This window comes from Hemitrygon akajei, unplaced genomic scaffold (genome assembly GCF_048418815.1).
Source record: "Hemitrygon akajei unplaced genomic scaffold, sHemAka1.3 Scf000057, whole genome shotgun sequence".
NCBI lineage: Eukaryota > Metazoa > Chordata > Chondrichthyes > Myliobatiformes > Dasyatidae > Hemitrygon > Hemitrygon akajei.
In genome coordinates, this window is record NW_027331943.1 from 1,547,994 (window position 1) to 1,553,686 (window position 5,693).

Sequence of the window (5,693 nt, forward strand, 5' to 3'; positions counted from 1 at the left end):
CAAGTATCACACCTTGTAAAGGCTTTCTGTAGCCAGCTAAGGGTCTTTCAATTTTTGCTTGGAGGATATGCGTCCATTCTTCCTTGCAAAAGTCTTTTCGCTCTGTGAGATACTTGGCCATCTTGCATGCACTGCTCTTTTGGAGGTCTGTCCACAGATTTTTGATGATGTTTAATCGGGGGATTGTGAGGGCCATGGGAAAATCTTCAGCTTGTACCTCTTGAGGTAGTCTTTGTGGATTTTGAGGTGTGTTTAGGATCATTATCCTGTTATAGAAGCCATCCTCTTTTCATCTTCAGCTTTTTTTTTTACAGACGGTGTGATCTTTGCTTCCAGAATTTGTTGTTATTTAATTGAATTTATTCTTTCCTCTACCAGCGAAATGTTCCCCTGTGCCATTGGCTGCAAGATAAGCCCAAAGCATGATCGATTCACCATTTCCGTTACCGAAAATAAATCAAGTACAACCCTCACTTCAGGTGCAGTCCTACGGAGGGTGCTGAACATTGATGGAGCTGCGATGGCCGAGTGGTTAAGGCGTGGACTTGAAATCCAATGGGGATTCCCCGCGCAGGTTCGAACCCTGCTCGCAGCGCTCACACTACAAGCAGCAGCGTGTAGTGTGCCAATAAAATTTAACACCCTGGATGCTGTCTGAGCGCTGGGCCCCAAATGTGTTCAGTTGACAATCTGCAGTTGCCTTGCAAAATACCTATACACCCATCGGCTCGCCATCTCTATTTCGGGAACCGTTTCCTTTGACAGTCTCACCGCATCCGATCGTCCTTTTTTTTAATCCCAACGAAGTAAATGAGCTCACACATTCCTGCATTCCTGTTTATTCAAAATAAACACTTTTGTCCAGTTTGTGCCCTCACTGAACGAACCAATTGCAGCCTAAATATTCTCATTGCAACCTGCTGTCCGGCAATTCACGTCATCAGCCTCACACAGTCAGGACAGTGTCTAACAGTAGATTTTCAGTAGGAACAGGACGATTGATGCTGGTGTGTTCTACAACCGCACGGATGCAGAGCGCCTCGCTTCGTTCACCAAGGTATTTCCTTACGTTCGACAGCGGGCGATTTATCGCACTGAGCAGAATCCTCGCGTCCAAATCAAACAACACACACAAAATTTGTGTCTGTTGTTGTTGAATTTCCAGCATCTGCAGATTTCCTCGTGTTTGCTATCCAAATCAGAAACTAACTTTGGAATTTTAAGAATTAATGGCACTAATTGAATGTTAATTGCCTTTATAATTGAAGGCACTGGGAGAATGGCATCAATAAGTATAACGTGCTCCTGCTCCCTCTGTTGAAGGGCAATGTGGTAAACGCATGAACCATTTCTCCTCCTCAGTACAAACGGTGAGAATACTTACGAGTCCTGCAGCGTTCGAGTTTAAATGAAGGGACGGAAGATCCACTTCGTTTTGTCGGTGAGGTGAGTTACTCTGGTGGTCAAAAAAACACTGGGAGGAAAACAGTGGACGAATGTGAACATGAAATTAATAAATTGCCGTGTAACTCTCTCTCTCTAACTGCCTTTCAAATCTCCCTTGTTCTGTCTACGATGTGACTCTCTCCCCTGCCTCACATCTATGTACCTCTATCTCTAACACACCCACACACACATTCTCGCTTTCCTCTCTCTCTCTCTCTCTCTCTCTCTCTCTCTCTCTCTCTCTCTCTCTCTCTCTCTCTCTCTCTCTCTCTCTCTCTCTCTCCTCTCTCTCTCTCTCATCTCTCTCTCTCTCTCTCTCTCTCTCTCTCTCTCTCTTTCTCTCTCCACATCTCACTCCCTCACTCCCACACTTTCCTCACAAGTTGAAGCGAACGCTTAGCTATCAATATTCGTGTTCAGTGAAAGGACTGTGTGAATGCAGTGGGATGTTTATAGATTTTCCTTTACAAGACAGCTCGGGTGGAGTGGTAGGGGAGTGGATGTAAACTGGTGCTGAAATGTCGGGGCGAACAGGTGATATGACATGAAAGAGTAGCGAATTTTTAAACAAATCTGCTCCTGCACTTTGGTTCAGGTGCTCAGTTATGACACGACCACCATGTGAAATTTCGATTAGCTGAAAACACTTGAATTGTCAACTTATAAAAATATTTCCATATTCAATAAGATATGTTGTTCAGCCGCGGCTGGGAGGGGGGAGATTGAGATTGTGACTGATTCTCTGAAGTGGGCAGCACGGTCTCTGAACGCGAAAAGCTTTCGCCGTTTCATATCACTCTCACTGTACAGACTCCCCATTGCTCTCTTGTCTAGCGAGCCATATTGACATAGACAAATCGGTTCGCTGACCTTCCGTCAAATCATCCTCGCCAATTGTCACTGACGCGGTATCATGGTCCGACAACAACCAATCTCGTCAAACTACGTGCAACTACCTAGCTCCCATTCGTGTATGCAGATCTCAATCCAACGTGTTATCCAATTGCGGAAAGGGTCTCACCCGAGTTGCTCCCTCCCACAGACTCTGACTGATTCTGCCTCCCAAAGTCCCGTCAATACTGAGCCAAACTCAGAACAATGTCCATTATATAACATTCATATCCATATGCTTCTGATCGAAGCTGGGGGCGCTGTCAGGGCGTCTAAATAAAGGCGGGTGACAGAAGTTTATCTCCTCTCACCTGGGGAGACGGTAGAAGATTTGGTGGAGGTTACCGGCCGACTTTTGACCGGCAACTGCTGTATGGGGGTGGGGGGGGCAAATGTAGGCTGATGTACATCAGAAGCTGATGTAGGCAAACTGAGTAAGTAGGACCCGAGTCCAATATGGGAAATGTATGGTCACCCTCTTCTACAGAGAGACAGCATCTCTGAGTGGATTGAGGTGCAGTGAGGAGTGAAGAAGTTCAAATCTACATTGTATCGATTGCAAGTTATTGTCTGTAAGACCTCGCACAGTTATTTCGAGCTTTATTGAGACAGCACCTGCGATATTTTTCTCAATGTCATGTTCTGCTCATATATTTTGTGGTTTTATGGTGCTGAATCAGGCGGATGCAGGTTAAGGATAGACAGGAACCGGGTTGTTGTGGAAGCAAGTTAATACACAAAATAATTTAAAACAAACACATTAAATTACAGCAGGCAATATCTTAATTCCCTGACCGGGAATCGAACCCGGGCCGCAGCGGTGAGAGCGCCGAATCCTAACCACTAGACCACCCGGGAAGCTGATAAATTTCTGACTACAGCAATAGACAACTACCAGACCAGCAAACTATGAAACAAAACCTATAGATGAATAATAATGAATGAATGTGATAAATATTGTCACGAATCTACTGCTCAGCACCTTGCAGACGGCGTGTTCACCCAGTGCTTCTGGTTAAGGAACACTCTGGACTCTGAACGAATCAGTGGGAAACACTCTTTCTCCAGTGTCTTTATAAAGATTGTGACATTTAGATTCTCTTATGAGCCCTGGGTCATTTTTGTTTCTGTCCTCGCCTCGAAACGATTCAGTAGTCGGCCCCCGATTCCCGTGACATTGTCGCCTATACATCTGGTGTCTTGTTCCTCACCCTCCGCCTGGATGGAGGTAGGAGAAAGAAAACCAGACGTTCAGAATGCCCGAAATATGGTCTGGGGATGGAATGCTGGGCTTTTTGATCGTGCTCCAACAGTGGTCGAGAGTGCGGGAGCCCCTGGTACTGAGGATGACGTGCTGATGACAAAAAAGCCTAGAGTTATTTAAATAAGCCTGATAGAAAATCCGCAATTATTTGAAAGTCCTCAGGGTAGGCAGTTCTTTGTTTGCTGGTCGCGGCACTCAGTACATGGTATGCTTGCTTAACATCTCCTCTGGCGGTATGTGAAGTGCCGTCCGGATCAATGAGGAGAACCTCTCGGTAAGCAGCACCGACAGGACTCAATCATTGGATGTTGTGATTGGGAGAACAAGGGTGCGGCAAGACCGCTATATACGGAGAGCATGAAGTCATTAAACAACACCGCCGATCCACCGCCCCCCACCCCCAGCACCACAATACCTTCTTATCTTCTCAGAACGGTGGATTGAGAAGCCTTCCGGCTGTTCCGCCGAACTGAGCCATGTCTCCATCAAACAGAGAAGACAGCAGCCCCTCATTTCCCTCCGAAGCTGCAATGTTGCGCTGACGTAATGCATCTTGTTTTCAAGTGATTGGCCTTTCGCGAAGAAGATGCTGGGTAAAGGATGCTTCATAACCCGTCGATTTAGTCTGGCTTGAAGTCTTCCGAACCGACCTCTTTTCCGGCAATGGTAATAGCTGACCTTCGCTGATAGCTGAAAGGTGCCTCACCTGCATTCCCGAGAGTCAAGTCCATCTGGTCCTTCAGCAGCTCGTTAAACCGCTGAGTAATTTAGACAGCTCATCAGTACGTTTCTTAAAGGGAAACTAGGGGCTTCAGATTGCAGCCACAGTGGTTCAGCTGTAATACATCTAGACATTTTGCGAGCTGTCGGCAATACGTCGCGTGTATCGCCAGTGCCATCGTGGATCTTTGGATTTATAAACAAATCTCAAAATTCCTAAAGCCGTGTCAATAATGTAGACATCCCGCTCTTACTGGAGCCTACAGAATGCATCACCTCGCACTTTATCTCTCTCCTGTCTATCCCCCTCCCGCTTTCTACCGACACCAAACACCCGACTCCGATCTCTCTCCCTATCGAAAATCTTTCACCAACCCGGGATCTCTCACCTCACCAGATCCCTCGACTTTCCCGGTCTCCCTCCCCATATTCTTTATCTACCTACCTCTTTCTCTCGCTACCTCACCAGTCTCTGTCCCGGTCTCTTTCTCCCCAGTCCCTCCCTCCCGTCTCTCTGGCCAGAGTCGACACCTTTCCCCGGTGATAACTGTTCTCTTCATTGACTGCTCGTGGAGTGTCATGGAGTGAAGATAGCGTGTGAACTTGTGTGCTTTATCGTTGAAATAATAAAAGTTTCTTGTTGACAAATGCAGATATACTGTACCTCACTGATCATTATGAAAAAGCATGTTTCGTCTAACATCATTAAAGTTGCCCACCAACAGGACTTGCCCTCTGCGCAGTGTTACCACCGGGATGGAGATACAGAAGCGTGAAAGCTCACGCTTAGCGATTCAGGAACAGCTTCTTCCCCTCCGCCACCAGCAACTCAGTTGCATTTCCTCTATATTTATTTATAATTAAGTTTATTGTACTGCTACATTAAAGTTAACACATTTCACCACATATCACGATGATATTAAATCTGGTTCTGATTCTGATTCAGATGCGGGGGGGATGTGTTAGTTTGAACTTAAATTAGTTGAAAGGTTATCAGAACCTCGTGAGACGATGGGCTGTACTGTGCTCTAATATTTTATGTTCTGTGCCCTATCTAGTGTACCGTATCTTACTTTTAAGTCCAATCGAATAATTATTTAATGCTACGAATCCTTCCTTTTCCAGATTACTCTCAATGCGTCTGATAATAGTGCAGGAGAATTTAGCAACAATCGTCCATAAATGTAAGTGCCGACCGCTGGATGATATCAACAGTTTTGCTTGGAAATGACTCGTCAAGAACTACGAAATGATGAATTGTCCTCGGTGTTCAGACTATGCTGGTCATGGGGTATGAAGGGAAGTATCTGGACAAACAGGTACATTAGCGATAGACAGTATGGGCCAGTCCATAGTACGCCATATCTAACCA

At 45.8% G+C, this 5,693-nt stretch overlaps 1 non-coding gene across 1 annotated transcript; it reads right to left on the reverse strand.

The window, feature by feature from the left end:
• Nucleotides 1-3,123: 3,123 nt before the first annotated feature.
• On the reverse strand, nt 3,124-3,195 carry trnae-cuc (transfer RNA glutamic acid (anticodon CUC)). Its single transcript has one exon. It is a non-coding gene; the product is annotated as a tRNA-Glu (tRNA).
• Between the last annotated feature and the right edge of the window lie 2,498 nt (nt 3,196-5,693).